We start from the raw sequence: 24,077 nt of genomic DNA on the forward strand, positions 1-24,077 counted from the left end.
ATTTGGGTAAAGCCCTTATGGAATCCATTCGCATGAGTCACATCGGTAAAGAAATCCCGCTTATTTGCGAAGCCCGATCATAAGGATTATTCTCAACTTCGATGCGTTGAATCCTGCATAATAATTTTGTCCGACGAAATAATCTTAAAAAGCAGTAGGGTAGTTACGTCGCCCTTCTTAAATTAGGAGAAGGAATAATTCTAGGTGGAAGTGATGTGACTTTGTCTGAGTAGTTAGAATGATATGCCATGACTTAGAAAGAAAGACCAAAAGGCAGTGACCGGCATGAGATTTGTTGGCATAGTCGATGAATATTCTCGGCGAAGTGCAATTACAAATTCGTGCTTGACATTGACAGTGCGCCCTAAACATAAATATTACAATCTAGGCCAATGATTATAAAAACAAAAGTCAATGAGATACTTTACCATTGAGGATTTTGGTTGGTGTCCGATTTATGAGACATGCTGCAGTGAGGATACATTTGCCCCAAAACTTTAACGGAAGATTGGCTTGAAATCGTAATGCACGTTCAACACCTTGTTAATTGCGAAGATTTCATTCGACAAGAGAGCTGAAAATCACGGATGAAAGACACTAAGAGAGCTGAAAAGTTTGCGCAGTTTTGGAGTCAAGGAACTCCTAACCATTAAAGATCTGAGAAGAAAAGCAAGAAAAGAAAAATAGCCGCCTCAATAGCTAAAGGTGTAACAGTGGCTCAATAAATTCGGTCCATGTATACTAAGCACAAGCCCATCTCATTTCCCTTTTTCTTCATCAAAATAAGAAAAACAGAGAGAGAGATCGTCCATGGAAAAAATTTGCACGTTTAGACCATCCGGATATCCCAACAAGTCAAATCAACTACAAATTGCAACGCCTGATAAGTTATTCAAGCCAATTTTTTTTTTTTTTTGGTCATAATAAACTTTTCATTAAAACCTAACTCAAAGCAAATGAGCCCGACGGGTGGGCTTCAGTACAAAGTAAATCCCAAAGAGCAAAAGGGGGAGAGGAAACCCAATCCAGAGGTAATACATTTTTCCTGTGATTTTTAGCTATCCAATCTGCAATCCGATTAGCTTCTCTTGACACATAGGATACCCGACACTTAGGAAAATGGACTAAAATATCCTTGCATCTTCTGATTGGCACGTGAATTTCCCACGCGGTTGTGAGTGGGCATGAGAGGGCTTCCACAAGTGGCGACTCTGTCTCTATGCACTTCATCAACGAGATAGTCCTCCAGCATCTAGGGCTTCGGCTTCTTTAGATTGGAGAGAAAGATTGCACCTCAAGCTTCGACTAAAGCAAGGGCTTCGACCATGATGGCCGGCAGGCAACCATGTCTTCGCCCCTCCGTTTATCGGTCGGCCGGTGGAATCGAGACGGCCATGCGATAGAGCCTTCCTCGAACCGGGTAGAAAGCTCCGTCAATGTTCACCTTAAAAGCTTGGTTTTTAGGGGGCTTCCGGTAGTCAAGGATGTTCCTTCGTTGATTCTGATTTGCAAGCTGAAAAGTTCCATTTTTGAAAGCAATGTAGGGTAATTAACGCTGTCTCCACGATAGCGGCGGGATCAGGCTTCTTCTTCTTGAAGACGTTTTCATTCCTTGCTTTCCAGATTCCCCAAAGGACCGCAGAAATTGTGGCTAGATCTGGTGAGTCGTTTTGAATTTTCGCAAAATTGCATACCCATTCTTCAATTCGAGATAACCCTTTGCTTGAGATTCGCAGGTTCAGCTTTGGATTTGCCCAAATCTCTTTGGTCCCGGCAAAGAAGACATAAATGCTCGTTGTCTCGGGCTTGGTTACACAAGGGGCAAACGGGGTCAGGTACTATTTTCCTGCGGTAGAGATTGTCCTTGGTGGGGAGAGCATTCTGGCACAAACTCCACATGAAGAATCTGATTTTTGGGGGAATCCTCAGTTTCCAAATATCTTTCCAGAGGGTGCAAGGGGGAAGGTAGGAACTTGATGCTTGATTCTCTATCTGAGTTGTTATAGATGCACGAATGTAATGATATCCGCTTTTAACGGTGTACTTTCCTGACTGTGTGTCTGGCCACACAATCTGATCACTCTCTGTTTGGGGTTTGATTGGAATTGTGAGGATTTCTTGCACCGTGTTCTCATCAAAGTGTTCTTGTAAAATGTCTCCATTCCAACATTCTGCGTCTGTAGATATGAGTCCTGACACGAATTGAGGTTCATTTCTCTTCGCAGGGCCAACTAGGATCCCTTTCTTTAGCCACTTGTCTTCTCTCACTTTGATTCCAGTTCCATTCCCTACAGCCCACATAACTGAAGGAGAAATAGAATCCCTTCCCACCAATAAGCTTTGCCAGCCCCAAGATGAGCGTTGCCCCCTATCTGCGTGCCAAAAGTCTCTATTTGGAAAGTAAAGACCTTTGAACAGTTGACTCCATGGGGAGTTGGAGTTGTGGCCTAAGCGCCAAGCTTGTTTTGCTAACATTGCTTTGTTGAAGTCCAGCAAATCTCGAAATCCCAAGCCACCTACGTCCTTTCTTGTTTTCAGCAGTTCCCACTTTTTCCAGTGAACACCAGCTTTTGTCTCATTTGTCTTCCACCAGAATTGTGCTATTTTCTGCTCAATCGCCTTGCAAACTGAGACGGGAATTTTGAAAACTGACATGGCATATTGTGGAAGAGCTTGCACCACCGTTTTAATCAAGATTTCTTTGCCTGCTCTTGACATTAATTTCTCCTTCCAACCTTCCAGCTTTTTGCTAACTCGTCCCAGAATCCAGGAAAACATTTGCTTTTTGTAACGCCCCAATCCGAAGGAATCCCGGGGTATTTTCCAGTTTTCTCCAAAATAGGCACTCTCAACTCCCCGGCCATATTTTCTTTAAGGTTTGGAGGGCAATCTCTACTAAAGAAAATCCCTGATTTGTTTAAATTAATCTGCTGTCCCGAAGCCATACAATATTGGTTCAGAATTGATGCTAAGTTTTGGCATTCCAGCACCTTCCCATCTAGAAAAAAGATCGAGTCATCTGCAAACAGTAGATGGGAAAGAGTAGGGCACCACCTGTTGAGTTTAATACCCTTTATGCTGCCATCTTCCATAGCCTTTCTCATCAGTGAAGTTAAGACATTAGCCACCAGGATGAAAAGATATGGGGATAAAGGGTCCCCTTGCCTAATTCCTCGAGAAGGCACAAAATATTCAAGAGGCTCGCCATTTATTTTAAGGCTAAATGATACTGTACTAACACACTGCATAATCCAGCCGATCCATCTCTTGTGGAAGCCAACTTTACTTAAGCATGCCTCTAAGAACTCCCATTCCACACGATCATAAGCTTTTTTCATATCAAGCTTCAAGACTGCCTGGAACTTTTTCCTTCTTTTTCGAACTCTGAGCTGATGTAATACTTCCTGCACCACAAAAATGTTATCTTGAATTTGTCTTCCCCCAACAAAAGCACTTTGTTCCTCAGCTATGATTTGTGGCAGTAATGGCTTGAGTCTGTTTGCTAACACTTTAGCAATGATTTTATAGCTAAAGTTGCATAAACTGATAGGGCGATATTGATCAAGCGTCTCAGGGTGTGGGACCTTTGGTATCAGGGAAATTTGGGTTCTGTTCAGTCCATGCGGCATGTTTCCAGATTTGAAAAATGCTTTAATCTCATTGAAAATATCCGGCTTTAACACATCCCAATTCTGTTGGTAAAAGAGGCCATTTAGTCCATCTGGTCCCGGTGCTTTAGTGGCCCCAAGCTGAAAAATAGCTTGTTGAACTTCTTCAATAGTCACCTCAGCTAGCAAAGAGTTGTTCATTTCCTCAGTAACGACCTTGGGGCATTGCTCCAGAATAGGGGAGAAAGGACGACATCCCTCAGATTGGTAAAGTTCCTTAAAATACTGCACAGTAGCTTGTTTAATCTGTTGTGGTTCAGATATCCATTCGTTGGATGAGTCTTTAATCATTGATAGTCTGTTTCTTTGTCTTCGCTGGATTGTGGTAGCATGAAAGAATTTAGTATTTTTATCCCCCCACCGCAGCCAATGTATCCGTGATCTCACCCCCAGTACATCTCCTCTTGCCTCCACAAAAATTCAATTTCCCCTTGCAACTGCTTCACTTTCTCTCTCTCAAAAGGCCTGTGACTGCTGTTCATATGGTGCTGGATTTCCTGTTTCAGCCAGTTTATTCTTTCTTTCCCATTCCAAAAAGCTTTCTTGCTCCATCTAGATAAAGCATCAGAGGTTGCCAACAACTTGCCCTCTAAATTCTTCATAGCATGCGCGGGTGACTCCCAAGCCTCTCGAATAACTTCTCTGCAATTGTCGTTCTCAAGCCAAAATGCTTCAAATTTAAATTCTCGTATTCTTTTCTTCTTATCAGCCTGAGTTGACAAAATTATGGGACTGTGGTCAGACCCTACAGCAGGAAGTGCGAAAACTTCTGCTTCGGGGAACAAAAGTCTCCATTCGATATTGCACAAGACTCTGTCAAGGCGTTCTTTGATATTCTCATCTCCATTTCTGTTGTTTGACCACGTGAAGGCACAACCTTTACTTTCTAAATCCATCAAAGAACAAGCTTCCAGCATATTTTGGAAATTTGTCATTCGAGAATTTTCAGCCATATACCTGCCCAATTTCTCCCAACAGAACAACACCTCATTAAAGTCGCCCAAGCAAACCCAAGGCAACACATTGGAAAAACTGATTTCACGAAGCTTCTCTCAAAGTTGAAGTCTTCTCTGGAAGTTATAAGGAGCATGAATAAAGGTGATTCTCATCCTTTTGCCACTCATCAAGTCTTTACATCTAAGATTCATATAACTCTCCGATTCTGTGTCAAAAGTAAGCTCAACTCTATCATCCCATAAGATAGCCAAACCCCCAGCAGTACCAATCGGGTCAACCACCCTGCAGTATGGAAAATTTAACCTTCGCCTTATTTTCTGAAGAGCTACCTCCTGGTTCTTTGTTTCCATCAAAAAAATCACAGCGGGCCTGAAGCGAGCCACAAGGGCTCTTAGTTCGCGAACTGTCAAGGGTGTGCCCAACCCTTGACAGTTCCAACATAGGGCATTCATTTTTCCTTTGGTGGCTTATTAGGGCTAGCCACCAAAGCCCATTCAGCAGTATCAGTTGTACGAACCGGTGTATCCAGTAGTTGGGTCTCATCCAAACAGGCACGTGTCGAAGTCTCAGAAAGGTAAGGGCAGTACCTTCGCTGCCTTTTGATTGAAGGTGTTTTAGGTTCTTTACAGCTCTTCTTTTTGTTAACCTTGTTGTTCTGTCCCTGGGGAGGTGCCTGTTGCTGTGGAATTCCAGAGTGATCAGGAGTAACTAGCGGAGCCTCCCCCAATACAAGATTCTGCCCTAGCTGCTCTTGTGTTTCAGGTATGATCTCTTCAACAGCAACTGCATTTTCTGTTGTTTTTTTAGCATAAAACACATCCCAAAAAGGGCTGTGGTCTTGAACTTCTGCACGCAGCCAATTGCCAAAACAGCTTCCCATTTTTGTTGTAAACTTGTCTTCATCGTAAGGGACATCTTTACAATAGCTTGCATAATGTCCTATCTTTCCACATGAGTAGCAAAAGAAAGGGAGTCTTTCATATTTAAAATCGAGCCAGATTTTCCTGCCTCGATGTGTGGTTGACTGGCCCACACTCAGCTCAGCATGAACATCCAGCTCTACTCTGGCCTTTACAACCCGTTGGATAGCCGAACCTGTGTCCTCTAGCTTCACTTCCAGCACTTGCCCCATGGTACTAGCAATTTTTCTCACAATTCCAGCAGATTTCCACTCAAGGGGAAGGCCTAATATTCTGACCCAGAAGGCACAAGTATCGAATTCATAGCATTGTGGGGGCAGATCCGGTTCCCAATCCTTCAACAGCAATAACTGATTGGAGAAAGACCACGGCCCCCCATCCAGCACCCTTTTTTTCTCTGCAGCACTTCTAAAGGTAAAACTGTAAAGACCATCTTCCCAGGGTGTGATGTCGATGGTGTCATTTCTCCAGGCCTTTTTCATTGCTGTTTGGAAAGCCTGAAAGTTGATGCTAGGGGTTTGGAAGAGGTGTCCCACAAGGGAATGTTGACATTCTGTCAGTTTTTCCTCCAAAAAGTCATCATCACAGATAGTAATGTCTTGTTTATGCATTAACCGACCGAGCTTATTGCAGAGTGTTTCCAAACGAGCACCAGCACCATTATTCTCGTCCATTGGAAGTAGGATCCAGCAAGAAAGGTGTCACCCAACTTTGAAAAGGCCCCTTAAAACTTCAGAAGACTGCAGAGCAGTGCTGGACCGAAGAACAGGAGGTTCAAGAAGAGAGGATTACAGCCGGAATATTGACAGAAAATAAGATGAATTCTGATGAAGAGACGGAGGAAGGAAGAAAAGTGGGCTACGGGAGGGAGGGCATGGTGGAGAAGGGGGCGATATTTACTTTGTGGGGTAGGCTAGAGTGTACAGGGTTGGCACACAGCGTATATAGAACCATTGTTAAGGATTAGAGTTTGGATATAGAAACGAAGAAGATGAGGTCAAGCTACCCAAACGGTAGAGAGAAGCTACCCATAGCGGTAGAGAGAAAACCTTGCATCAGGGGTTTTTTGCACCGCCTTTTTGACAATCTCAGGAGGAGGTCCACTTTAGACCAGGCTATTCAAGCCAATTATTTGTCCAGTAAAAGTAAATCTCGAAGTAATGGCCCAAAATTCAAAACTATGTCGATTTGAAATGCGAGGTCTCATTGAACAGTTATTACGCCGTGATTTTCGTGGAAATGGTAGTTTTAGGGCATAATGAAGCCGTGGGGTTTAACGAAATTTGATTTCGAAGTGTGGGTTTATCGGAACTAAAATTCTGAACTTGCACGTGCGAGTTACGCGCAATGCACAATACGCTAAACGGTAGAGATGAATTTCTGTCGTAGAACGAGTTTAAAGATTGAATACATTGTGAGTCCCGAAAGATCATATTTGTTGCATAAGGTGTTTTACCAATGAGGATTTTGGTTGGTGTCCGATTAATCTGCATTCACTTTAAAACGTAATGCACATGAGCGATGTTTTCCTTGGAAAGTTGGTAAGGCTGACAGAAACAGTTTCCTAGGTAGGAAATTGGGAACTACGATCACGAGGTTGAGAGAATTCAAGGGATTCGGCTCTCAGGTCCGTGGTCTAGCTATCCAAAGGGGAAGTGGTATCCGAAGCCAGGTAGTTTAACAATCACATTTTGTAGGGTTGTGTCCTTGTATGAGTCCTGATGAGTGACATCAAAAACGAAAAGACGGAAAAAGAAAAGAGAGAACTATTTAGAGGAATTAATTCTTGATGCGAGAAGATTGCGTTTGGTCTTTGTTTATTCGTTCAATAAGGAATTTATCTACATTCTAATTCGTGTGAGCACTTATTGCTTGCGACGTGTTTGGATGGTGATATTTCCTAATAGTTTCAGTGTAAGAAGGGTGCTGCAACTTTTATAAACTACTTGATAAACATTTCATAACTATAGCACTTCATAGCAGAGCTATAACAGACCACAACTGCAGTTCAGCCATAGATTCCTTACTTATCGCTGTAACAAACAGGCTCAAAGATTGATAATAACATGCACTCAATTCAACATAAGCGAATTTATTTCTTGTGATTGACGAATTATTTCGTATTTCATATTGAATATAATTTTTTTTGTCCATAGATGAGGTATTCTTGCTTGGACCCTGATCTAGGATCAGGTGCAATCACAACAATTGAATTTAGTGAGATTCACATGGGATTCATAAGACTCACGACTGTGTCCCCCTCTTCTAGATCCATCACAAGGGACATAGATTGACCCGTTTTATCGTGGATTAGGTTGAAGGCAAGTACTTGTACTTATATGGTGACCGGTATAACAACACTACTACATTTTGATTTGTTGCTGTTAGGATTGCCAAATAGTCAACAGCCGTAAATGCTTGAAGCCTAATTGTACATGAGTAAATTTTTCGTATTCTATATTTTGAAGAACCGCCAACCCTTTCCATGAGAAAACCAAGCACAATTACCTTATATCATGTCCAAAACGGCAAACTATGTGAAAATATGGAACCTAGTAAACTTGATCTAGACAAATAGGGTGCAAATTTGGATACGTTTATATGTATGACATATCAATCTTCATTAATCAGGTAATCCTTGCTAGTATCCTTTGATAGACGCAGATGTCCGACTGCATTTAACTTATAATGTAGATTATTTGATTAACTTAGGAGCGGGGGAGATGTGAAGCCACCGTAAATCAACTCATTGGTAAAGTGACGATAAGCAGACTCGGTCAAGTGAATTCCATCCCAATCGACAAAAGCTGATGGATCTTTGCAGACAGTTGAGCCAGGTTCACCACAGCTTGCTGAAATATTGAAGTTGTATGGACCGCCTCCTCCACAGCAAGCCCTCAGTGCCCCTCCGGGGAAGCCTGAGCGAATGCACGCGTTAATGTATGAACGGTTTAATCTCCGGGTCTTCAATAATTATGAAGTACATCTTCATTTATATCATGTCAAGACTTATTAAAACATGCTATGCAACTACATGTGTGGTCATGTCAATGACATCAACCAAAATGTTCTAATATTATCTAGGCGATTTGGTGTACTTTATGTAACTACAACATTTTTTTTTTCATTTGGTTGCTTATTTAGTGTCTCGGACACTTATTAATTTGATTGACAATTGCTTATCTCCGGAGTAATTTATAGAGAAACACGCCCAACAAAGGACATACTGTACCTTTGATTGGATGCCATTGAATTGCAAATGGGAAATGAGGGGTCATAACATTATACTTGTGGAGATATCTACGTATTAGTTAGACATGTTAAACGGGTGAGATCGGGTCAGGGTAAAAAATGGTCCGACCTAAATTTCTTTACTAGAAAACAAACCAAGAACAACACTCCACCTCAAACTTTCTCCTAAACTTCCATGAAAAGTCCACATTTGTTATAAGATCGTGTTGGTCACGATACAAGGCAATAGCAATTTTTCCAAGTTATGTATCTTGCTAAAATCACACCAAATTATGGCATGTTCATAGATTCCAATTGGAGTGAGCACAGGTCGCATAGGCCTGGCCTTAAGTCTTTTTCGGCCTGCACCCAATAGACCGGGTCTGGAATTTTCAAGCTCGACCTCCAGGCTCACTCGATCCCGGCACAAAAGATAAGGCTGGTTGGGTCCAGTCCGAGCTTTTGGACTACCCGTCGTTTTTGCTCACTCCTAGGTTCCAACATGCATATCTTTAATAGAAGAAACACTCCACTGTATATTTGGTCAATTCACTTGGAGCCACACTCCATCACAAATTAATGCTTTAAGATTTGGATTCATTATATTCGTCGATCCAGTTCGTCATCCCATCCTTACTTGCTCTCTGTTATAAAGAACAATCTTGACTCCAGAGGTAAAGGGAGAAAACTGGGAGGAAAGAAAATAAAATAAGTTGGCTTTCATTTGATGTACAGACCATGTAAGTCCTTTTATTAATACAAAGTCACATTTACAGATATGGATCTTGATTGTTATTTGAAAAATAAAATCTATGATTACTTATGCGAATGGTGATGGGTGTGATATGGGGAAAATAAAAGTCATACATCTATGATTTGCGACAAGAGGATTAATTCAAGCAAAAAACATGCATTGTTAATGGAATTCAAGAGTTAAAAAAAAAAAAAATAGGTGAAGAAAAAGCTCACCGTATTGTTTAGGAGTGCGATAAATAGGTATGGAGGCACCATAATAATCAGCAGACATAATTCTTGCGTCTGAGTGTATTCTTCTCTCAAATTTTGCAATTCTTGCTTGAGGTAGTCATTGTGATGCTCAGCGAGAGCATTATAAGCGGTGAGACACCCAGCACTTGCGATCGTACGCCGATAAATTAGGGCTTTGAAACAGAGTTAGAAGCAAGGCAGAGCAGCCTACTAGAAATTGTCCTTGCACCACCATGTCCACCGCTCCTTCTTCTATCAGCATCTGCCATGGTTATGATGATTCAAGGAATATAAAGGAGGACAAACAAAAAACAAAAACTTGACAATGGCGAGAAATGATAATAACTATAACAATAATACGAAAGCAATCTCGAGACAATCATGTGAATCATTTTGTAAATGGACGTGAATCACTTTTCGAAGCCGCTTCATGGACCATGGAGATCATCATACGTCTCTAATAGTTTTGTATTTACATAATCTATGCATACTATCAAAAGGGGTGGGCACACGTGAGGAGGGAGCAGGTTTCACAACCTACACAGAGTACATAACTCACACAAAATGACTTGTATAGTAAAATAGGATAGGATAGAGCCACAAAGGAAAAAAAAAAATTATCTTGGTTGTTTTAGGATTTCTGTTTAGTACAACTATTGAAATAAGAAGTTTTTTCAAACAGTGTAGTTATGAAGGCATTTCTCTATCATTATCTTATTCAACGTGCTCATCTTGAAACGTTAGGCTCATGCCTAGGAAAAACGTCCCATCAAAAACTCGCACGAGCAATTGAAGCACACGCGGCGATCTCGCAGCGCAGGCGGTCTCCACATGTGCACCCGATACTTTTGTCATATGCCGATACGTTAGGGCTTTAAAACGTAATGATTCATGGTGATCCTTAACTTTATAAACAAGAATTTCACGTTATGCTCGTGCAGAAGTAAGTTAGTGTAACATACACGGATGGCATCGGCGATTGCTCCAACAACTTCGGCTACCAAAGCACGGAGCGGTTCCATGGTTCGACCAAAGAGAAAGGGAAAGAAGTGGTCATTGCCACCTATCTTCCCCACCAGAAACAGAGACTTCTTAAAGTATTCATCACATTCTGCACCCACAAAACAAGAAGTTATAAGACATTGAAAGATGTAGGACTAAGTTAGCAAGTTATCAAAAGATTTAAGACTAAATTAATATAATCGAAAGGTTTAAGATTGAATTGACCGCCATACAACTAGTTTCAGACTTTTTGGACAATTTTCCCCCGGCATTTACCGGACAAAAAATGATAACGTGAAATAAGACAACAAAAACATGTGAAAAATTTCAATCGATCATAAAAATTAAGGAATCAGTAATGAGTTTACTCTCTTTCTTTGACAATGAAAGGTAGATACTTACCATCTTTGGTGGTGCATAGAGGTGACTTCAAATTCTTGAACCAGCCAAGCTGAACACTCAACGAGTCATTTGTCTACAGCACATTGTCCTGAGCAGAGAAGAAAGACGAGTTGATCGCTGTGGCACCAGCAACTGCGAAGTTCACTCCCGTACGGACAGTTGGACCTTCGGCTTCTGCCAGATGTGGTGGAAGATATGGCAGTCCAAGTGCTTCAGCAGCATCCAGATGAAACTATGTTCGTTTGAGATAGCATTGCAGTGATTCGTTGTTGAGTTATTAGTCAAACCGTTCTTTCTGAGATCTTAAAAAGAGAGTATACAACACCTATGAAATCAATAATGAGGCGTCCATCTGAGCATCGGCCAGTCGCGTTGTGGAAGAATGTCTCGTTGTAAGGGAGATTTTTTACGCCTGGAAATGCGAGTGGCCCCGTAAGGAGGAAGTTTCTGGTGTCGCTCAGAGAGTTGCTGAAGTTTAAGATTGCTTCGTAGCGCCCGGGGCTCGACAAAACGGACATCCAAGAGAGGCAGCAGAGCAAGAAGAAGGCTAGTATCTGCATGGCTTTCGTGTCGAACAATACTCGAAAATGTCAAAGGAAGAGTCTGCTTGTGGTTGAGCCTCAGCCATTGCGTTATATAATAGAGCAACCTCACCTTCCCTATATAAGCACTGAAGTTTGGGCAGGAAATTTATCATAAAAGTTATAAACATATTACAATTGTGCGAATTTTGAGTCTTGTACTATTGCATTTGTATTAATTCAATTCATTTAGTCAATCGGCGCTGACGTGGCATGATCGGGACTAAAGTGGATTATTTTTTGTAATATTTTGATTTTTTTTTTTTTTTCCTCCTCCTTCTTCCTCTAGCCAATTGCCGAACCCCGTCAATCAGCCAAAAATGAGGGCCGGCAAGGTCGACCTCACCGACCTTGGGCGAAGCTCGCCCTCGTCGGCCATTGACAAGGGCGAGCCTCGCCATCACTAGGATAGGTTGAACTTGCCACATCTGGCGAGGTTGACCTAGCCAGCCTAATGGCCAACCAGAGGAAGAAGGAGAGAAGGAAAAAAGAAAGAAAGAAAAGAACATAAAATAAAAAATCCAAAAAAAAAATATTAAAAATTGTTCGGTCAACGCCGGCCTACAGTTTGGGTGGACAAAGCTTCAACGGCTGGCCTGCATTTTCAACGAGGAAAGGCTCCTTTTATAAAATGGGTAAAGAAACTCTGCTTCCCAAAGTATGTCGAAAGCATCATTTAGTTACGTCACCTTTCTTAAATTATAAGGACTATTCGCATATTGGATCCGTGGAATCCCGCGTAACAATTTCATATGACTAAAGTATCTTGAAACCAGTTAAAGTGTTCCGACTTTGTATAAATAGTCAGAATGATTAATAAATCCCTTGCTTTGCTCCACCTCCAGCTGGAATGTAAAGAAAAATTGATCCTTGCTTAGCGCCTTAGCAAGCACATGAGTAACTTTAATCGACAGTAGATATCGCGAGACTTTGTACAATGCCGGCTTGTAATTTTTCCTAAACAATATGACAATTAGACTTGTCAAACGGGTGGTTCTGATAGATTTTGAAAATGCCACGACTCAAATAGACTCATTTTCATGCAATGCCAATATAGCGACCCAAACATTACCCAACTAATATTTCTAGAATTCTTTCATATTCCACTCAATTTGGGAAAACTCATACCCAAACATAGTTGAGGGTGCAAAGCGAGTGAGCACAAGATTGCATAAGGGCAAGAGAAAATAAGAGAGAGGCATAGATAGACTTGTCAAATAGGTGGATCGGATCATAAATGATCCGAACCAAATTGACCTATTAACCCGTTTGTGACCTATTTATGCGTAGTGCAAATTTCCCGACTAATATTAGACCCGATCAATATTATTAGAACACTTCTATATTTAATCCAATCTAAGAAAACTTATTTCTTAGAGATTCTTGAAAAAAAAATATTAATAAATCATTGCGGACAATTTTTGTAAATAAAAATATATGATTTTTATTTTTATTTTTTTATAATTTTAAAAAATATGAATTCTTTATTTTTACTTCTTTTGAGTAATTTGATTTGTTTTTTATTTTTCTTTGATTTTTTTAATTTTTTTTCTGCTAAGACCAACAAGGGCCGCTCGACCCTTGTCGAACATAGGCCGGGGCCAACGACCCTCTTCGGACACTAGGCAAGGGTCTCAAAGTCCTCGCCGGCTACGGGCAAGGGTTGTGTAGCACTCTCCTATGACTAGTGAGGGTAGGCTGGTGACCCTCGCCGATCTTAGTAGAAGAAAAAGGAAAAAAGAAAAGCATAAATAAATGAGATTTTTTAAAAGAAAAAAAGTAAAAGAAAGAAAAACAAAAAAAAAAAAATTAAAAGAGAGGGTAGTGGTCTCTTAAATGGATTGTCTTAAATGGGTTCACAATGGATCTATTTATAACCCACTCATTTTGACATCTTTATTTTTAGATCCATTATGCTAGCATGTAAGTTTGTTATGATCCATTTGTGATCCATTTAAATACTTATGGGTTTACATAGGTTTTGGACTCATTTTGAATGGTTGTCATAGAAGTGGATTGAGTTTAAATACCTTGTAAAACATTTATGAGCCATACAACTTATTTATGACCCATTTAATACCCATTTTATGTTTAAACCCTTTTGACCTATTTATGACTAGTTTTTTTTTTTGGTCGAAATTTATGACCCGTTTGATACTTGTATTATGTTTCCATTTGCGACCCGTTTATTGAATATAACTAATTCATATAACATCAATCCATCATATAGCTGAGAAATGGATTTATAATCAATTTAGGCAGGTTTAATAACAATCAATTCGGTTCTGCTTATTGCACTTGTGAAAGCTGGAGTAGCGGCAATATTACGAGGAGCTTGATTATCACAGTAGAGTGGAAAGACAGTAGTGAAATGGCAAGATCCTTGAATAGAAAGCGCGACCAAATGATTTCATGGTCTCAAATGGTCATTCCACGATAATCGGCTTCCGTTGAGGAGACAGATACCATGGTCTGCTTTTCGCTCTTTCCGTGAAACGGGACTAGAGCCGAGAAAAAATGCAGCACCCCGTAGTAGAACTAGTCATAGTATAATATCAAAGTCAGAGTAGGCATTGAGTTTTTAGTGGACTAGATGATGAGAGAAGAATGCCTTGTCCAAGGGTTCTTCTTAAGACATTGCAAGAGATGAAATGCAACATCCAAATGAGTCTCCTGAGGTTGATGCATGAATTGACTCAAGATATTGAGAGCGAAGGTATGTCTAGTTGAGTGATGGTAAGGTAAGTTAGTGTTCATACCAAACAACTATAAATAGATGGATCTTCCGATACTTAATCAACGAATCCGTCAAATTAAGGATAACTACATCTTATATGCCATAACTTTTCTACGGCGCTCACTCAAGGCTATAACTTTTTTTTTTCGATCATTTAGTACCATATTATTATTATAAATCATTAGCTTGAGTGCCAACAACTATTTGTCTTCATAGTTACTGAACGTGTTCTTATGCTCAGAAAATATTTTCGGGAACATAATTAAAAAAATAATCATTTCTGCTCAAAAATTGTTTCCGAGAACAAAATTATTACCAAACATGCCCCTAGTGATCTGCGTTTGCCGTTCAGCAAGAAGAGTCCTTCAGGTCAGGTCAGCTTTTTTGACTTCTCAACTCCATCGGAGTTCCATGAAAATTTGTTAATCACGATAGAGGCTAAACATGAGTCTGAGGCATGAGTGATCCCCCCGTTTTATTTTTAGTTATTCCTTTTTACAAGTGTGGTATCCGCCTCCAAAAATGTTGATACTACTCGAATTGGAGTCAAGTCTTGAGAAAATTCTTTTTAATTCTTTTTGTGTCATACTCTACTTCAAATTGGACAATAGAGATGCATTATTTGGTGAATGAAAGTTGTCTAGGATAATTAGCTTGCTAGAACCTTCTCTATTTGCTTGATAATTAATCTCAAATGAAGACATAATCTCTCTCCCCTTGCATAAGTTCTTGAAGAGATAAGGAGATTCGTTGAGTTGTACAGAAAAAATACATCGCCATACATGCATTTATCACGCCTATATAGGTCACCGAACTATATAAGTGTGGAAGTCTTCCATTCTTACAAACGAAGACATTGGGCTAAGTGGGTTGGACCCTACAATACCCACGTGCGAGTAGCAGTTTTGGTGCACTTTGCACTTTGCACGCACGTGGACCAAATTTGGCTATTAACTTTTCATGAATTTTGAAATCTCTTGCTTTTGGTTGACTCGCTTCTTCATGTACCACTGTCGCGTGACATGTACAGGAAATGTCGCGATCGGAAGATAGGAGATCTATTGCCACAAAATCAAGAACTTTCGATAATCTCTTAGCATTAAGATGTTGGATAATATACATTCCAAAAGAGTACCGGCTAGCGTTTGACCTAAAAAAGACGGAGTGAAGTTTGTAGGGTAGAGACGTTTGAAATGCTCGGATAGATACAATTTGTTAAATTATCTAATCATGGTGTATCCGATTTGGTGGATAGACTAATGTTATGAATCAAATTTGACGTTGTGGTGTTGTTATTTGGTATTGTCATTCAAGATTTTCTTATATCCCGAAGGATTTTTGCCAATAACTATTAGCAAAGTTATGGGACAAATAATTACTTGAAGAAAGTAAATTCATGCCTCAAAGTCTATTTCCTTTTTTCCCCGATTAATGATTTTCCAACATCTTATAGTAGCACGAATGATAACCATTCTATTCTCGGAAGCAATTTCTGGCCAAAAGTAGATTTTTTCTATTTTTATTCCCTAAACGAGTTTATCAGTAGAGGAATACGTTTATAAAGACACAAAATTTCTGTTACTGGAAATAGAAATTCATTTGATAACAGTATAAAAATTCTATGATTGCCACTTGTTGGGCCTCAACCGTCAAATGGAGACTAGCAGTCTAGGAGAGAGAGAGAGAGAGAGAGAGAGAGAGAAGAATTCTTACTTATGTTTCTGTTCCAGAACTAGAAAAGTAGAAAATTTATACTTCTCCTTTCTATTCCAAACCTATTTCTGAGCTAAATATTTGTGCCAGAAATAGAAAAATGAAATTGTTTTACCAAACAAATTTCTATTCCAACCATGAACCTGGAAATCGACAAATAAAAAAACAAAGAAACACAATGACCATCATTCGCGCCCACGTGACCAAACTAATGGTTGTTTAGTCACAGCCATTGTGTTTACGAGCACTAGTGTTGGAGATTCAAACTTCAGGAACGTGTTTTCCAAGCTTGCTGATCTTCAATCTTTGCGAGCCTGCAATGCCTTAGACGCCGTCCCGAAATATCCATTGCTAAGCTATTCAGATATAGTCAAATGGCTAGGGGCCGATTCTCGCAAATCCAAGAACATAAAGAGTCCTGGAAATGTCTCAAGTTGGCATAATCTTGAAGTTGACCTCCACTGTGTAGCAGGAACTCAAGGGACTAATGGAGGCTTCGATCTCATGGTTATCACGATACTTCCCTCACAAATAAAACCCTAGATGCTTGGAAAGATTAATATTTTGCACCAGGTTCAGGGTGCTGTCGAAGAATAAGGGCATGGTTCAACAAGCGGATGGTTCTTGGAAGCTGATGGAGCACGAAGACGATGACGGTTGATATATTGTAAAAATTTTGTCCCCAAACAAAAGCAGTTCATTACGTTATTGAATAAATCTAATGATTACAACTTCGTTTGTTCTATGAAAAATGAATAGTTTTAAAAACATCTTTCATTAGCTAGTTATTACTTTCAAGAAAATATTTTCCAAATTACTCGTTTTTCGTAAAACAAACAGAGCCTAAATGTATTAACACCAGCAAGTCAATTTCCATTTCCCTTTCTTAATTTATGATTCAATCTATACACGATGTTTTCCTATTTAAAAGTTATTGCAGGTGACATTTTGCATCCCGTGAAGGGTTAAGAAAATTATTCTGATGCGAGACGGTGTGTTTGGTCCTTTCTTATTCATTTAAGGACTTCATATCCATTCTAATTAGCGTGAGCACTCGAGCTGCTTGCGAGGTATTTTGATGGTGAGATTCAACTAAAAACACTATTTAATATAGCATTTCTCAACTCTTTCTATCGTAAAAAGAGTGCTGCAGCTTTTATGTAGAGTTGGGTAACCATAACTGCAGCAACTTGTGATAATTTCCAGAGGCTGCCGCGTCAAATACACCGAGCTACATCACTTCATAGCACAGCTAAAACTATACAAAACTACGATTCAACGTAGAGAGTAAGCCGCTATCTAAGAAGCATCGACACTCTCCAAAGGTCTTTGTATCGTGTCCGATACTCTTTGACACTCCGACATTCTCCCGATACTCTTCGACATGCGATTGACACGTGGTCAACACTTAAGACACGCCAGCAACACACGAGTCTAACATCCCGACATGCCATTTCGACATTCACGGGATCAATTTTAAGCATTTTCATTAAATTAGGGATTAAAATGTAAATTTATCAAAAATATACATCCTTAAGTCATATACTAAGCCACCCCAATATTAAAAGACCAGCCATACTAAAGAAAACCTAATCTTGAATCTCTAACGGAAGAAGAATAAGGAGAAACTTATCGCTGATATTTTTATAAGTACATGATAACTATAACGTGTCCCAACGTATCGAAATTCTCTATTTTTTTAGAAATGACTTGTCAACATGTCGTGTCAAATTGTGTCGCGTGTCTCATGTTAGGGCTACTTGGGCCACTATAAACCTTAGCCCAGTGATCGCTAGATATCCATAGCTAAAACATAGAATGCTAAATGGAGAAAGAAACGAGTTTATGCACCTAATTTCGAATTCATGTCTCTTAAGGCTGAAAAACGAAGATCCGAACTCAAGTTCTTCTCATCTATTACCCTCCGCATGATTGGCTTAATAAGCTGCCCCTCACTTTTTTCTTGCTTCCTTATGTGAGGTGGTTTCTAAATCATTAGGGTTAGAAGAGAAACTGAAGCATTATTTATAAAGCTTTCATTTGGACTCTCTCATCACGGGCTGGGCCGAACTCAACCTGTACTTGCCAGGCCCATGTTGGATTGTTTAAGAATCCTTATATCTTACCTTATTAGACCAACCCCGTAAACAACAAATTAATTTCATAAAACGGTGTATTACAATCTCAATTAATATAAGCCAACATTAGGAGAACACTTACGTAGAGTCCTCAAACATAGCTTTACCAAACAAGCTCTAAGATTGATAATAGTGTGCAATCAATTCAACATAAGCCATGCTATTTCTCGTGATTGCTCAATAATTACATATCTACATTTTTTAACTACAAAATACAAAAAATTTCATCATTATATATGGGATATTCTTGCTTGGACACTGATCTAGGACTAGGTGCAATCACAACAATTGAATTTTGGGATTCACATGGAACTCACAGGATCGATAACTGAAATTGACCCGTTTCATCATGGATTGGATTGGAGGCCAGTACTTGCGCTTATATGGTGACCAATAGAACAACACTATTACATTTTATTAAATGACTAATCATTGTCCAAGTTCGCGAAAGATGAAGATGTATATGAGTAAATTTTTAGTATTCTAAATTCTAAAGAACGGCCGACACTTTCAATGAGAAAAATAGGCGCAATTACCTTATATCATGTCCAATACGGAAAAATATGAGAAAACACGGAACCTAGTAAATTTGATGGAGACAAATAGGGTGTAAATTTGGAAGATAAATTTCTAATCGAGAATATTTCTGATATGTTTATATATATAACATACCAATCTTCCTTATTCAGGTAATGCGCAAGTAACCTTTGATACTGTCCGACCACGTTATATGCATAATGTAAATAATTAAATTAAGGTAGGAGCGGTGGAGATGTGAAACCACCATAAATCAACCCTTTGGCAATGTAATGATGAGCAGACTCGGTGAAGTGAATCCCGTCCCACTCGACGAAAATCGATGGATCTTTACAGACTGTCGAGCCGGGGCCACCACATCTTACTGAATCATTGAAGTTGTACAGACCACCTCCTCCACAACAAGCCCTTAATGCCCCTCCATAGAAGCCTGGGCGAATGCACACATTTATGTATGAACGGGTTAATCTCTTAGTTTTCTCCATAACTATGAACTACATCTTCATTTATATCATCCCAAGACTTTTGAACAAATTATGTAACAAATTGTTAACGAGCTCCCATGGCACTACGTATAACGCTTTTACTGGAGTAAAAATATTTAGGAACATTTAATCGTTATGTACACATAATACGAGACAAATAATGCTTTTACTGGAGTAAAAATATTTAGGAACATTTAATCGTTATGTACACATAATATGAGACAAATAACACTTTTACTGGAGTAAAAATATTTAGGATAAAGAAAACTACAACATTTTTTTTTCATTTGTTTGCTTATCTAGTGTTTCGGACACTCATTAACGACGTCGATATACAATTGAAACCAGAAAGCAAGTTCGTCGGTAAATTGTCTCCCACTTCTTAACATCTGTGTGATGAGAAGCTCAACTAATAGAAATATGCTTATGTGACAGTTTTTTTTTTTTTTTTGTCTACTGTTAGATTGACAGCATGTTGTGATCCATAAAAAATAAATAATAAATAAATAAAACTATTGTGGGGTCTACTCTTTCAAGAATTTGTAGCTCATGACATGCTGATATTCTTAGTGTCACCAGAAAACTGTTATGGTAACAAAGTCCAAATTAAAATGTGAAATTACATTTCCTTGCTTCCACAATTATGTGGGTCAGTTAATCTTAATCACCCCATGCCATGAGAAGTTGCAACGTAACTATGGCACTTTATTTACCGACATTGCCAAATGCCCATACATGAAGAGAAAAATAACCAAAAAAAGAAAAAAATATTTTTTATTGATGCAATTGAACTGCAAATGGAAAATGAGGGTCATTACTATTTTCTTTTTCCCTTCCACTCCCTCTTTCATAAGGATCGGTTCCAGTGCTGTACTTTATTACTTGTCTCTTCACGAGAAAACAGGCCCGAAAACAATGTTTACACTCGAATTTTGTCCAAAATTTTCCATGAAAAGTCCACATTTGGTATAAGATAAATGACAAAAATATATTACTAAACTATCGGGAAAATGGTAATTTAATTGGTCGAAAACGCAACCATATTACCTATAGAAATCTCATGGATTACAAATTTAAATTAATCTTTTTCAAGCATAAAAAATGAAAATACTCAATTGCTCTACGTGATTAAGCAGAATCTTGACTGTAGAGGCAAAAGGGAGAAAACTGTGGGGAAAATAGAAAAAAAAAAAAAAGTTGGCTTCCATTTGATGCACAGACTGTGTGAGTTCTTCTTCTTCTTTTTCTACAGAATCATCTTTATAATTATGAATCTCGAGCGTTATTTGAAAACAAATCTATAGTTACTTGTATAGATAGCGATGGATGTGCTGTAGCAAATAAAGTCATGCATAAAAATATACGTTGACAATGACATATGAGAGAAAAAAAATGTAGGTGAAAAGAAGGCTCGCCGTAGAGTTCAGGAGTGCGATAGATAGGCATTGAGGCACCATAATAGTCGGCGTACATGATTCTTGCTTGAGGGTATTGCTCTCTCACCTTTTCCAATTCTTGCTTGAGGTAGTTATTGTGGTACTTGAATAGATCATTGTAAGTCTCGAGACACCCGGTTCTTGGGTCATACGCCGACTCATTCGCGCTTGGAAACAAAGTTAGATACGCAGAGATGCAGCCCGTCGGGAACTGTCCCGGCACCATCAGATTTACAGCCCCTTCTTCAATTAGTAGCTGTTATGGTAAGATGATATAAGAAAAAAAAGGAAACTTGATATTGAGAAATTAACAAAAAAAAAAAAAAAAAAAAAGAAGCAAATCTCGAGACAAATCATAGGGGTCACATATTTAAATCACTTTTGGAATCTGCTTCATGCACCATGCACATCATCATACTTCTATCATAGTCACCATGAAGGGAGGTCAATGTTTGGTAGTCACTATTTTAGCTATGTCAATGTTTCTTTGCGACATGTTAACTTCCTCTTGGTTATTACAGCTATTGCTCTCTTAATTTCGTATTCGACACGCTCATAAGCGACCCTTCATCTGATTGCGAGAATTGAATATTAAGCTCATGACTAAAGAAAACGTTTCATCAATACGTGCTTGTAGATGAAACGTAGTGATCCAAAGCAATCCTTAATTCCATTACAGGAATTTAGCCTTGAGCTCGTCCCAATGGAAAACTTCTCCACAGGACTTTATGTCGTAATGTGTGCTTGATATGGCGATAGCAAAAGATGCCAAAACTAGTGTCATTGCTCCAATAATAGACCTAATTCAGATTGCTTTCGTGTGGAACATATGTGAAGAAACGAAGTAAGATTTTGCAACATACACTGATGGCACGAGTGATGGCTCCAACAATTTGTGGTACCAAAGGACGTAGCTGTTCAATGGTTCGACCAAAGAGAAAGGGAAAGTTGTAGTCGTTTTCGCCTATCTCCCCCACCAGAAATAGAGACTTCTTAAAGTACTCATCACATTCTGCGTGCGCAAAAAAGAATAACAAATAACAAAAGAGTGAATGACAAAGAAAAGTCAATGCCACAACATATCTTATAAAAGTCAATGCCACATATCTCCCCCACCATAAAGGTTACATTCTCCGCCCAAAAATCAAAATTATGTCACAGCTAACTAGGCGAGATGAAAGGAATTTAATAAAAGTTATAATAAGCATGAAGCAACAGAAGGATGCAACAGCCCATCGCCTCGGGGACGAAGAATTCAATTATCACTATATTTCTTCTTATTTTACTTCTTCTTTCAAGTGCGGGATAACCCGAAGGGCTTGCGGGTTTTTTTCCTACTAATTGGGGCTCTCCCTTACTTTAAATTAAACCTCAAATTTGAACATGTGCGACAGATTTACCTTCCATTAGTTACCATTAAATTTTACAGTCAAATTGCTGAGTTTGATAACATGTGACAGATAATGGATGCACTAGTTTGGGATTTTTTTATCCTCCATTTATCACAGATGTACCAGTTTAAAATTTTTCATGATAATAACTCAATTTAACAAAAAATAACGGCAGATAAATTTATCATATATGTACCAATTTAGGATTTTTGGTGGTAAAAAATTTAGTTTGATAAAAATAATTAATTTTGGATAAATTTATCAATGTGTACTAACTTGAGAATTTTTTGGATTAACCCATAAAAATGATCCCAACAAGTATTTTATTCAATAGACGAGTATGTACAGGTTTCACTTTTCATGGCTATTTCCCTAATGAGTCAAAAAGTACATATTGCATGCATCAAATCATTTGGCTTTGGATAAAGGCACAATTGGTGTGTGAATTTGCGAAAATTCAAACAGGTTCTGACTTTTGTTATCCGAATTGATCGGTTAACGCTCGTCTTTTTGTCCGTGATGTCAAAATTTGATGATGTCAAATAAAATTACCATAAAACACCGAGAAAAATAAGATCGATCGTACAATTTAAGGAATCAGCAATTCCTTTACCCTCCTTTTTGACAAGAAAAGGTAGAGATTTACCATGTTTGCTGGTGCAGAGAGACGACTTCATATTCTTGAACCAGCCAAGCTGAACGTTCAACGAGTCATTTGTCCACAACACAATGTTCTGAGCAGAGAAGAAAGACGAGTCGATTGCTGTGGCGCCAGCAACTGCGAAGTTCACTCCCGTACGGACAGGTGGACCTTTGGTTACTGCTAGATATGGAGGAAGATATGGCAGTCCAAATGCTTCAGCTGCATTCTCATATTTTTGCATTCATCGTGAGATTAGAAGTTCTTTATTAGCAGCATTAAACAGGGAAAATTCCTTCTAGAAAACATAACATGTCGAGTTATTTGTCATTTCATTTTTCCCAAAACCCTTGGTCTATTAGAAAATGGATCAAAATGCATTCATAGTGTAGGACTTAACATAATGGATCGAAAAATGTATAGAACAAATTGAAGAGAGACAATGGACATTATTCACCTATGAAATCGATAGCGAGGCGTCCGTTCGAGCATCGACCGGTTGCGTGGTGGAAGAAAGTCTCTCCGTAAGGGAGGTTTTTGATGACCGGAAATGCAAGCGCCCCGGAAAGGAGGAAGTTCCCGGTGTCACTATGAGAGTCGCCGAAGTTGAAGATCGCATCATAGCGACCGGGGCTCGCCAAAATGGACTTCGAAGAGAGGCAGCAGAACAAGAAGAAGACAAGCATGTTCATGTCTTTCATGTCGAGCAATACTAGAGAAGGAGGAGTCTGCGTAGGGCTGAGCTTGAGCCTTAGGTTATCTCATAGAGCAACCCCACCTTCCCAACACAGTTTCAGAGAGGAATGGCACATTTTATTAAAGGGATAAGAGCCCTAATGGAATCATATCACATCAGAAACTTGATTGATAATAGATAGGTCGTACAATGTCAGCTTGTAATTTTTCCGGAACAATAAGAAATCTATTTCGATACGCTTAGTGCGATTGTGACATGAACTGGCCCAATTAAAGTCGGAGTAAGTAATGAGTTTGCAGTGGACTAGATGATGAAAGAAGAATACTCAATGAATCTTATGAGGTCGATGAATGAATTGGCTCAAAATATCAATCTTGAAGGTGAAATCCGGTCATGTGCATTTTGTTTTCGTCGAAAGAATGATGCCATTCGTATAACATAATAATACTTTAGAGTTACATCTTCCAATCTAGCAAATTCCAAATGATTGCTGAACAAAGTAAAAGCCAGAAAGCAAATAACAATTATCGTCCCATCTGCATAATCAACCGTGGC

General features: G+C 39.1%; 2 pseudogenes; both read right to left on the reverse strand.

Annotated features, from left to right (window-relative positions):
• Positions 1 to 8,248: 8,248 nt before the first annotated feature.
• On the reverse strand, positions 8,249 to 12,149 carry LOC125316474 (annotated as a pseudogene).
• Positions 12,150 to 17,943: 5,794 nt separating this feature from the next.
• On the reverse strand, positions 17,944 to 23,603 carry LOC115752974 (annotated as a pseudogene).
• Between the last annotated feature and the right edge of the window lie 474 nt (positions 23,604 to 24,077).

This window comes from Rhodamnia argentea, chromosome 9 (genome assembly GCF_020921035.1).
Source record: "Rhodamnia argentea isolate NSW1041297 chromosome 9, ASM2092103v1, whole genome shotgun sequence".
Lineage (NCBI taxonomy): Eukaryota > Viridiplantae > Streptophyta > Magnoliopsida > Myrtales > Myrtaceae > Rhodamnia > Rhodamnia argentea.